Source organism: Lissotriton helveticus, chromosome 6, assembly GCF_964261635.1.
Source record: "Lissotriton helveticus chromosome 6, aLisHel1.1, whole genome shotgun sequence".
Lineage (NCBI taxonomy): Eukaryota > Metazoa > Chordata > Amphibia > Caudata > Salamandridae > Lissotriton > Lissotriton helveticus.
Genome location: NC_136067.1, coordinates 1,888,101,085 through 1,888,114,094, shown reverse-complemented (window position 1 = coordinate 1,888,114,094; position 13,010 = coordinate 1,888,101,085). Strand labels below are relative to the sequence as shown.

The following is a 13,010-nucleotide window of genomic DNA, read 5'->3' as shown; positions in this document are numbered from 1 at the left end:
TTTCTGCTCTATTACACTCTGCGCCACTATACTATACTCTGCAACACTTTACCATTCTATGCCACTGCACTCTACTCTGAAGCATTCGACTCTATGCCATTGTAATCTACGCCACTCTGCGCCATTCCATTCTACGCTGCTGCACTCTATGCCACTGCACTGAACGCCAATGCACTCTACACTACTTTACTTTAAACAAATACACTCTACACCACTGCACTCAATGCTAATCTACTCTTACAGGCCACTATACTCTGCAACACTCTACGCCACTGAACTCAATGCTAATCTACTCTTACAGGCTACTATACTCTGCAACACTCTACGCCACTGAACTCTGCATACTCTACTCTACACCATTGCACTCTACACCACTGCAATCTACAACACTACTCTGCAACACTACAATCTCCGAAACTCAGCGCTACATCACTCTATTCTGTGTCAATGAACTCCATGCCACTACACTCTACACCACTACACTCTACACCACTACACTCTACACCACTGTAATCTACTGTGCACCACTACACTGACACTGCACTCTACTCCTCTTTACTCTGCACCACTCTATGCCAGTGCACTAGACACCACTCTATTCTGCACCACTGCACTCTTTGCAACTAAAGTCTAGGCTACTCCACTCTACTCTGCAACAGTGAGTGCACTCTATGCCACTTCACTGTACCCTGCACCACTCCACTCTACCCTGCAACACTCCACTCTGCACACTTCACTCACTCTACTCTGAAACAATCTGCTCTAGGCCGTTGCACTCTACACCACCATGCTTTACTCTGCAAATGCTACTCTTTTCACTGTGCTGTACATCACGATGCTATACCACTCCACTCTACACCACTGTAGTCTAAGTGGTGCCACTCTGTGCCACTCTACTCTACACCACTCTACTGTAACCCCTCACTCTACACACAAATCATTCAACACCACTTTACTAAAAACCAATGCACTCTACACCACTGCAGTCTAAGGCAACTACTCTGCACCACTGCATTCTATGCCACTGTACTCCACAGCACTCTACCCCACTGAATGCTATGCCACTCTACACCTTTGCACTCTTCGTCACTGCACTCCACACGACTGTATTCTACTCTGCACCATTCTACTCAACACCACTCTATGCACTGCACTCTGACACTGTACTTTGCATGACTCTACGTTGCCACTGAACTCAGCGCCACTTTACACCATTGTGCTCTGCAGCCCTACACTCTACGCTCTCTACTCTACACCACTGTACTCTGTACCTGTGCACTCTACACCACTGTACTTTGTGCCGGTGCACTCTACACCACTATACTAAATAATCTACTCCACTCCACTGCACTCTACGCTACTTTACAAACTGCACTCTGCGTCACTGCTCTCTACGCCACTATGCTATACCTCTCCACTGCACTCTGTGCTGCACCACTTAGCACCACTCTACGCCAATGCACTCTCCTCTGCAACACTCTACCACACTGCACTCTGCGCCACAAAATTCGATACCACCCTACACTATTGCGCTCTGCGTCACTGCACTCTACACCACTCTATTCTAGACTGGACCACAGTACTCTATTACACTACTCTTTGCACCACTCTACTCTGCACCACTTACTCTACAGCAATGTCACTGGACTCTACGCCACTGCACTCTGCTTTGCACCACTCTTCTCTGCACAATTCTACGTCACTCTACTGCGCTCTACGCCCTAACACTCAACATCTCTCCATGCCACTCTAATCTATTCTGCACCACTGCACTGTACACTACTCCACTCTACACCACTCCACTCTACCCTGCAAAACTCCACTCTGCCACTTCAGTCTACTCTGAAACAATTTACTTTACGCCACCAGGCTGTGCCACGCCACTGCACTCTACGCGGTGCTACTCAACTCTGCACCACTCTGTCACTCTGCTCTAAACCACTGCACTCTCCAACACTTTACTAAAAAACAATGCACTTTACGCCACTGCACTCTATGGCAAATACTCTGCACCACTGATCTCTACGCCACTATACTCTACTCTGCAACACTTTACCCCACTGCAATGTGCGCCACTGAACACTACACCACTGTACACCTTTGCGCTCTACGCCACTGCACTCTACACCACTCTATTCTACTCTGCACCACTGTACACAACGCCACTGCTCTCTACATCACTCTACTCGACACCACTCTACGTCACCTCACTCTATGCTACTGAATTCAATGCCACTCTACACCATTGTGCTCTACATCCCTGCTTTCTATGCCACTCTAATCTTCGCCACTGCACTCTACACCACTCCAGTCTAGGCCACTAAATTATATTCTGCACAACTACACTCTATGCCACTGTACTCTGCAACACTGCACTCTGTACCACTGCTCTGCCACTTCACTCTACCCTGCACCACTCCACGCCACTTTACTCTACTCTGAAACAATCTACTCTATGCCACTCTACTCCACTTTGCTAACTCTGCTCTGTGTCACTATGCTATGCCTCTCCACTGCACTCTATTTTGTAACACTCTATGCCACTTAACTCTGCACCACTTAACGCCACTCTACTCAAAGGCAACTACTCTGCACCACTGCACTCTCCGCCACTGAATGCTATGTCACACCATTGCGTTCTACGTCACTACACTCTACACCACTCTATTCTACACTGCACCACAGAACTCTACGCCACTGCTCTCTCCACCACTCTACTCTGCTCCAATGCACTCTGTCACTGCACTCTACGCCACTGCACTCTCCTCTACACCACTTAACTCTGCGCCACTTTATGCCAATGCATTCTACACCACTACGCTCTGCACCACTACACATCTCTCCATGCCACTCTAATCTATTCTGCACCACTGCACTGTAAACCACTACATGCCACTCTAACCTACACCTCTGCACTCTACCCTGCACAACTCCACACTTCACACTACTCTGAAACAATGTATGCCACTGCACTTTATGCCACTCCACTCCAGTCTACTCTACGACACTAAACTCTGATACTCCACTCTGACGCTGTACTCCATTTAACTCTACTCCACTCTAAGCCACTCTGCTGCACTATATACCACTCTGCAACACAACTTCACTCTACAACGCTCTCCGCAACTCCCTCTGTGCCCCTCCATGCCACTTTACTGCACTCTATTGTATGACACACTACTCCACACTCTGCCACTCCATATTGTGCCACTCCTCCCTGACATTGTGCTACTCCACTCTACCCTACAACACTCTACTCCCTCCACAACACTACACCACTCCAAGCGGCTCCATGGCAGTTCACGCCACTCATCTTGACTCTACATCATTCTACGCCACTCCATAGCACTCCTCTGTATGCCACTCCACGCTACTCTCCTTTACCCCACTAACTTTCAGCCATGCTGCACAGCAGCCACGCTGGTGTACAACATGGCTAAAACATACTGGCAAAGCCATTAGCCCTTGCATAGGCTATATCTGGTGGCTTTGCCAGTGCTTGTTCTTGAAGAAATCTTTCAAGTCTTGAGATCTGTGACTGGGAATGTGCATGGGGATCGTCTCCATTGTCATATTATTTTCTTCCGTCGTCCGGTTTGGATATGTGCCGCTGAAGCTCCGAGTCGACCCACGTGGCATTCCTCATTGGGGCTTTCCGGTGCTTCCATCCCCTTTAGCACGAAACAATTGCGTACTCTGTAATCTTTTCAATTTCATCCAGGTTCCATCGGCTCTCTGCCTGGGATATTTTGGACGCTTTGTTCGGGGCCTCGGCCACCCTCCAGCACTTCTCTCTGATCACCCTCCCTGAGAATGTGTAGGCCATGATTGAAAGGACTCCTGTCTAGAGTGCCACTCGAAGTACTTGCGGCAAGATCACCATTCAGTCTGTAACCTCTGCTTGTCACCGAATCAGGACAAAACATCCTGTCCCACCCTCATGTTGTGATCAAAGAAGACCCTCAGGTACTGCCTTGAAGCAAGATGGCTCAGCGGCAAGATGCGGACACCCCTGACCTCTCCGGTGAGGACATTGAAGGGGAAACTGGTGCCTCCACGTCTGCCGATCAACCTGCGGCCTTCAGCCCTGAGTTGAGTCCTCGGTTGTTGCTGAAGATCAACCCCCATCTGCTTGACAAACACCCAAAGATATCGACTGAAAGTTTTGTATCCCTCAAACATAAACAACCATTTGACCACCACCTCTCAGGGTCGGGCGTTGAGCCCACTACCAGCCCAACAGCTTTCTGGACCGCAACAGCATCCCAGCCTTGGCAGGCACAAACACAACGATTCCGAGCCGACATGACTATGATCCCGGTGCCGAAACAGCCGCATAATACCTGGCCTCCTTCGGTGCCAACAGTACCCTGGATGCGTTCTGGGCCCTCTGAGACAGTGCAGACTGGCTCTTCGAAGCTGAAGCACCACTTAAAGTCCAGGCTGGCTTTGAAGCCAAAATGTGGCTATGGCACAGCCCTCCGCAGGGTCCAAGGATCTCGACGAACGCATTCTTCATCGCCTTCAGGGGGAGCTGGACAGTAGGCAGAAGAGACTATTCATTCACCTGCAAACTGGCAACATTTCTGCCAAATCGTCACCGTAGGTGCAGGACACTCTTCCTTGAAAAAGGAAACTTACATTAGAGGAGCATTGGAGCCACCGCCACCTCCTAAACTGAAGAAGCATCGGGACAGGGGCACATGCCCTATACCTTCTCATTCCTCCATTCCTCTGATTTCTTCCTCAGCTTCTCCTCCTAGACCCATTCCTCCTCCACCCACGGTCACCCTTCCTCCACCCAAAGCCATGACCCCCACCCACCCCTTCCACCTCACAAGCCACCTTCTCCATCCTCGCCAGGGGTCTCCCCACATTCTGTCTATGGAGAGGGTAGTCCCCTTTATCCTACAGACCTGTATGATGCACCATATGACAAGGAGACCCAGGATGATCCTTGGGACAATTATGGTGTTGTTCCCCAGTTGACACCGACCCACAAACTCTACACAGCCAACCCTTCCTCTCCAGATGATACCGCCTCATATCAAGAGGTCATCCACAGGGTGGGCACCTTCCACAAGGTTGACATGCACACCATTGCAGAGGTAGATGACTTCATGGTGGAAATGTTCTCACACTCTCCGCATTTAACACAATGCCTACCATGCTCAATAGAATGTTGACATCCACTCAGGGTGTCTTTAAAGACACTGTAAAAGCCAGAGTAGTCACGCCCAGAGTAGACTAAAAGTATAAGGCCTCCCACTCGGACCAGCCGGGTACTGGTGATGCTCCGCCGCCTAATAAAGAAAGTAATAAGATGTGGCAGGCAAATGGATAGCCGCCCTATCAGCCACCCTCTGGCGTATCACTAACCTACTTTCTAGCTCTGACTGAGCACAGTGGAATGAGATAGAGGACCTGATCCAACACCTCCTGGATCAATACAGGTAGAGAGTTCTGGAGCTTGTAACAGAGGACCAAACCAATCGCAATACGACCACTAGGTGTGTCTGGACACAGCTGACACCCCTGCCAGAGGTATTAACTCTAGTATTCTGATCTGCCAACATGCCTGGCTCTGTGTCTCTGGCTTTAAGCCAGAAGCCCAACAGTATATGATCAACTCCCCTTTGTTGGGGAACACCTCTTTGGGCCTCAAGTTCATCAGATGCTAGAGAAGATATTCAGCCTCCATCGCCCTTTGGGTCCTTTCGTTGCTCACAGTTCCCTGGTGGCGGCAAACGCTACAGCCCTAGAAGTTTCCAACTCATACCAGAGGCAGCAGTAAGCTTCCCGGGGTTATTCCAGAATTGCCTATGAAGGGAATAGCCACAAGGGCAGGGGCAGAATCGGTGTGACAAAGGGAGACGCCCCCGTCAAGCAGTGGCCTGCACTCCCTTTGCACTGACCACACTACACCTGTCAGGGGATGCTTGCAGGCGGTCCTCGCATATTGGCGAAATATCACATGCTACTGCCTAGTACTCACTGCCACACCACCAAAGATACCCCCTTCAAACACTCCCTCTCCACAGAAAACCAGCATCTCCTCCAGGGAGAAGTGGACGTGCTACTACTCAAAGGGGCCATAGAGCCTGGACCACCACACCAGCACACAAAGAGGTGCACTACCAGTACTTTCTGATCCCGAAGAAAGATTGGTCCTTCAGGCCCCTACTCTACTTCAGGCTTCTCAATAAGTACATCCTCTCAGAGTACTACCACATGGTAATGCTCCAGGACGTCATTCCTCTGTTGCAGCAAGGCAAATTCATGACCACTCTCGAATTAAAGGATGCCCATTTCCATATCCAAATCCACCCTGTGCACCGGCACTACCTCAGGTTTGTGTAAGTGGGCACAACCTTGACTCAAATTGCTTCAGAGTAACTACTCCCAGAGTCTTTACCAAATGCCTTGCATTGGTAGCTACTCATCTCAGAAGGAGCAAATGTCCACGTTTTCCTGTGACTAGACAACTGGCTGATTAAAAGTGCAAACCAACAGCAGTGCTTGACCCACATCCAGATCACCGTATATGATCTCGGATTCACCATCAGTGTGGGCAAGTCACACCTTCAGATACAGCCCTTCCTAGGAGCAATTCTAAATTCAGTTACTGGGAAAGCTTATACCAGCTTTGCACAGGTCCAGGCCTTACAGCTGCTGCTGTCTCTTTTTCAGCCAGATCGCCAGCTAGCAGTCAGAAGAGTAGCACGCTTCTTTGGCGTAATGGTTTCATGTATTCCCATTGTTCCCCATGCTCGACTGCACATGCGTCCACTTCAAGGGTGCCTAATGGCACAATGGTCACAAGTGGAGGGTCTTTTGAGAGGATCTAGTGTTGATTTGGGCCAGCACCCATCGCTCTCTGCGGTGGTGGAGAAGCAACAACCTGTTGCAGGGCAGGTCCTTTCTAGACCAGATTCCCTAGGTCACCATCACCACGGATGCCTCTCTTACGGGGTGGGGGGCACATGTACAGGATATGGCCATAAATGGCATGTGGACACCCTTTCAACAGACCTTCTGCATCAATGATCTGGAGTTACTGGCAGTCCAACAAGCTCTGAAAGCTTTCTTCTGCCTCATACATCACAAAACAGTCCTGGTCAAACCAGACAAAATGACTGCCATGTGTTACCTTTGGAAACAAAGGGGCACACATTCTACCCAGCTCTAGGCATTAGTGCAGAGCATTTGGGTTTGGGAAATCCACCACAGTGTACATCTACTAGTGAAGTACATTCTAGGAGGGGACAAGTACTTTGTAGACGTGCCCAACAGGATGCGGCAACAAGTCCACAAGTGGGACCTTCACCCCCAATTGCTGTTCCAGTACTTTCAAAGTTGGGGGTTCCCAGTGATCTGTTCACAGCTGCCTAAAACACCAGATGGCCAGGCTTAGCCTCCAGGTTTCCTCCACACCAACAGTCCATCTGCAATGCACTATGGATGAACTGGTGAGGGTATTTGCCTACACCTACACTTTTCTGCCTCTCACCCTTCTTCGTATGTCGTCGAAGCTATGGCAGCCCTCCCTCACCTCCATCCTGGTGGCTTCCACAGGGGTCGGACAACCGTGGTTCACCCCCCTGATAGAGCGGTTTGTAGTCCCTCATGAGAAGCTCCCCAACCAGCCAGAGCTTCTCACTCAACACCAGGGCCTCACTTGAGCGTGAGATACAAGTTCTCACGCTAGAATATACTTTTTTTAAGGCTCATGTTGACAAGGTAGTCCGTAGAACTAACCCAAAGCTTCTACCCAAGGTGGTCTCCCCTTTCTACCTCAGCATGACCGTTGAACTCCCAGTATTCTTTCCTCACCCAGACTCTGTAGCAGAGCGAGCCCATCACACATTAAATATCAAGAGGACACTCATTTAGTACATTTACAGGACAAAATCTTTCGTGAATTGCAACAGTTATTTGTTGCCTAACCAAACCACACAAAGGCAGTGCCATTTCAAAAGCAGGGATAGTTTGCTGGCTAGTAAAGTACATTCAGACGTGCTACACCCAGGCCAAAAGGCCCTGCTCCCCATAGACTGCATTCTACATGTAAGAAGGCAGCCTATCTGGACTTTCTGGGTAAAATCCCAATAGCTGAGATCTGTAAGGCAGCTACCTGGTCCACAACACATGCATTCTGCAAACACTACTACGTGGATGTACCAGCACGTCGTCAAGCGCGCCATGCTGTACTATGTGCACTTTTTCAATCCTCTACAACATCCTCTGTCTAACCACTGTCTTGTTTCACTTCCGTGGTTCATCTCCATCCTCACCTGCCTTGTGGGAAAAAATGGAGCCCATGCCAATGCGCATTACCAGTCACAGGAGGAGTCACTAACCTTGTAACTCGAAAGACTTCAAAGAAGAACAAGTTGTACACATCCGAGACAAACACTAGATTGCAGGAGTATGCAGAGCATGTGAATCTACAGCACTACATGCCACAAACAGATGCGTACAGGGTAAGTAACGTTTTCCTTTTTTTATTACTGTGCTTTGAAACATGGAAAATGTGATGTGGAGCAGTATATAAGGAAAAATGTCAGGGTACTTTGAGCAAAAATGCCACAATTAGAACAGCATGCACTCTTTACATTGCATCATGCAGAAGGTAACATAAAATATTGGATGCTGTGCAGAAAGCAAAGTTGCGCCTCCTGGTCCTTTGATTTCTTCAAACCATTGCCATGTGTTGAGGACCAGTGTAAAGTCATTAATGAGTCATTGAGGGGCAGACTTTAAATGTGAACATATCTCTAAGCCAGAGGCATTATTCTTAGGCGGTCATGAACTTCACTTTGAGGGAACTCTCTTGAAAGGATGTGACCCGCGTACAGTAAAGTGCAGCCACCGAAGATCTATGACCAGCAGACGGGAAGTGTCTCGTAAAGTGCCTCCAGCGGTCTGTGGGTCACACGTTTACCTGACTGCATGGAGAAAGAATGCCCACTTAGGCCTGCTTCCCATGGCGTCGACCCATTCCTGGGCCGGGTTTGGCAGCGGGACATCTGCAACTTATAAAATAACAGTTATCTGGGCAGACTTCCGCCCAGTAGCAGCTTTTTCACAAGCTTCCAAAGACAAGGATTCAATGCAGTCCCATTGGTACATTCCCCTTTCACACCCCAGGCCGTCCTGCAAGCACTGTGTTCTTAGAAAGTGATAGCTGGCATGAACGTCACTTGCTTTCTAAGCAGAAAGAAAAAACTCCATTCCACTTATTTGCAAAAAGAAACTGTGCAGCGTTTTCACTAGTTAAAATGGTCCGGTTTTGTCAATAATTTGCAAACCCATTGAATATAAATTATTTACTCTGGGTATAGTTCTGCTTTGTTCTTAATGGCCAAAAACAGGCATCGTGTCTGCTTGTTGTTTGTAAAATAAATAATTTTTGAGGGTTTTATATGAACATTTAAATATGTCAAGACTTTGAAATATTTGCATTTGAATGGTTTATGGGGGCCATTCATGTGTTTCCAGGATCACACCAGAAAAAGTAAACTTTACGAAAATAATTTATTAAAATAAAAAAGCCTTTATATTTGGTCAGAAAACGTTTTTGCTGTTCATAACAATTGGATCACCTGACTCACTGCAAAAAGGGCGAAACTATTACACAGAACCGAGGTGGATTTTGTAAGGATCCCCTGCTGCATCACCCACAGGCTGCATAAATAAGCTCAAAGGCGAGATGCCAGAGCAGAGCTGGGCGACAACCCTGGCAAGTCCTCTTCAGGGAAGGCTCCCAGTATTAACAGTAGGGTTAGAATTAATAAACCAAAAGGCACCAAGCTGTAACCCTCTCCCACGATCTCCAAGGCTTTGAAGTGGAAACTAGGGCCAGATGTAGGTAAATCAGAAATACCGATTTCTTAATAGCAAATTTTACCGATTCCCTATTAAGAAATCGGTATTTCCTATGTAGGTAAAGATTCAGTAAAACATACCGAATCCTTACTATTCCTTATTACCGATTCAGTAATTGAAATTCGGTAATAAGGAATACCTACCCATTCATTTCTCTGGGCTTGGAGGCCCATAGGAATGAATGTGAAGACATTCAGTATTAGCGATTCGGTATTACCGAATCGGTAATACCGGGAGGTATTTCAAGGATGCCAGGATGTCCAAAGGACACCCTGTTGCACCCCTGAAATGTGCATTTGGGCACATGTGGCACACATACATGCCCTAAGGCCATGTATGTGTGCTACATGGCACTTTTAAAAAAGCAAAAAATTTGCTTTTTTAAAGGAAATTGGTAAATACCACCAGCTTGAAGTTGGTGGTAATTACCGATTTCTTAAGGCTCAAAAGCACTCTTTAATGTGCTTCCTACATTGCATTTAAGGAATCAGTATTACCGATTCCTTATATGCAAGAGCAATAAGGAATCGGTATTTACCGATTCCTTATTTACCGATTCCTTACCTACATTAGGAATGGCTAAATACCAGTCGGTAACGCTGAAATTTACCGAATTTCGGCATTACCGACCGGAATTTAGCCACCTACATCTGGCCCTTAGAGTGACTAGAATTTCACTAATATATATTTTTTTAATAGTCTAAAGAGAACTAGCTTGAAAATAAACCCTACACTATCTTAAACTTATCCCAAAGGCTAAGCCTCAGTGTCTGAAAGATTACGTTAACTGATCCTAATTTAATCCAGGAGGGGTAGTCACAGCCGGTAAGGGAGTGCAACAAAATGAAGCGGAGGAGCTCTCGGTTAGCAGAATATGCAGAAAAACCAAGGTGAAAGAGAGTCCAACAAAACAGGAAGAAGGAGAGTAATGCAGCCAGGAAAGCAATAGTCGCGCAGCAAGGAAGCACCCCGAGATCCATGCATCCGCGTAACCCAGGAAGGCTTCTGACTCCAGAATGGCTGAACTGTTGTTCACTACTGGATTCAATTCGGATTCTTGTGAGACGCATTTTTGTCCTTCCTTACAACAAACACCGCTGTGGCGTGCTGGGTGTGAAAACTGCTGTTCATGGCCACACACTGAGAAATGGCGAGCTGACATGCACATCTATGCGGACATTTGGCACTGCTGAATCTCTCAAAGCTGACATTCTGATTTCAAAAAGATTTGATACTTAGTATGGTAGTTTTCACGTTCTGCGGCACCCTGCTTCTCAAGTTCTTTGGGTCTAAGGACGTGACTTGAGGTTGATTCAAGGTTAGTAGCAACACCCGGTGACTCCTTATATACATCCTATGATTTATTTTAATATTTGAACCCATCATATGCCCTCTGGATCCACAGTTTTTTTTTTGCCATAAAGAAGGGATAGGTATAAGATTATCCCCATCCAAGAACTTCAGACCCATCTCCCTCCTCCCCTTCCCAGACAAGGTTATTGAGAAGGCCATCAACTCCCAACTCTCCGAGTTCATTGAAGAAAACCACGTGCTGGACACCTCCCAACTGAAGCAATCACTGCACTGAGACCGCACTCCTTGCTGCCACCGACGACATCCGCTCCCTCCTTGACCAGGGTGAAACCACAGCCCTCATCCTACTGGACCCCTCGGCTGCCTTCGACACCGTCTCCCACCGCACCCTAATCACGAGACTCCACGACGCCGGCATCTGCGACTAAGCACTGGGCTGCATCCACTCCTCCCTGAGCCCCACCCTTTTGAACATCTGCAGAGCTCTCCTCGCAGCCATAGTTAGAAGCCACAGACTCAACATAATCTCCTAAGCCGACAACACCCAGCTGATTATCTCCCTCACCAATGAACCCCACCGCCAGAATAAACTTTCAAAACAGAATGAAGGCAGTCGCAACCTGGATGCAAGACAGCTGCCTCAAGCTCAACTCGGACAAGACGGAAGTGCTCATAATGGGATCCACCCCTTTAGCCTGAGATGACTCCTGGTGGCCTGCCGTACTAGGAACCCCTACCACCCCTACAGACCATGCAGGCAAACTTGGCATCATAGTGGACTCCTTGCTCTCTATGAACTGCCAAATCAATGCAGTATTCTCATCCTGTTTCGACATGCTCCGCCTACTCCAAAAGACTTTCACATGGCTCCCCACAGAATCCAGAAAGAAGGTCACCCATGCACTCATCACCAGTAGACTGGACTACAGCAACACACTCTGCCAGCATCACCCGGAAATGGTTCAGGAAACTACACAACATACAAAACGCCGCAGCCAAACTGGTCCCAACATTTTCTGCCGCAGCCACATGACACAACATCTGCAACAACTCCACTGGCTCCCTATCAGCAAGAGAATCACCTTCAAGCTCCTCACACGTCTACACTGCCGCAGGACCAGAATATCTGAACCACCGCCTCACCTTCCACATACCTGCCAGACAACTCTGCTCCTCCCAACTCGCCCTGGCCTCCGTCTCACAGATCCACAAGACCAGATGAGAAGAAGATCCTTCTCCTACCTCGCTGCCAAAACCTAGAACACCTTGCCCCTCCACCTCAGGCATCCACGTCGTTAACACAGTTAAGGAAGGACCTCAAGACCTGGCACTAAGACTGAACCTCCTCACCCAGACAGATCAGCAGCAACCTCTCTGCGCCTTGAGACCTTCACGGGCGAGTAGCCGCGCTTTGCAAACCCCTGGCTTGATTGGTTGAGCCCTATCTTACGAAAGTCTAGCACCAGGCCCACAGCTACTCCAGGAGGCTTAAGCTTAATATAGAAGCAGAAGAGGGCAGGGTTGGTGCCTTAAGCTTAATATAGAAGCAGAAGAGGGTAGGGCTGGTGCCTAGGCCTTCTTTAACCCTCTGACAATCTTATAGAAAGCTTATCATACTTCTTTGGGTACAAACCACTAACCACGGTGGACCGTTGGTTATGTATTACTTGAAGGAAGCCAACCACCTTGTCCTCTAGCCTTTTTGTTCCTCAGGATTGCCCATGTGTAAATCTGTTTACAGGATTGAAGTCTGTAGATAAGTCCATGAATTCCAAATGGATTTTCTGTTTATATTGATGTGTAATAAC

At 48.0% G+C, this 13,010-nt stretch overlaps 1 protein-coding gene across 2 annotated transcripts in view; it reads left to right on the top strand.

Annotated features, from left to right (window-relative positions):
• LOC144761934 (TATA box-binding protein-associated factor RNA polymerase I subunit A-like) overlaps positions 1–13,010 on the top strand; it is a 508,362-nt gene that overhangs the window by 296,817 nt on the left and 198,535 nt on the right. The window lies entirely within an intron of this gene.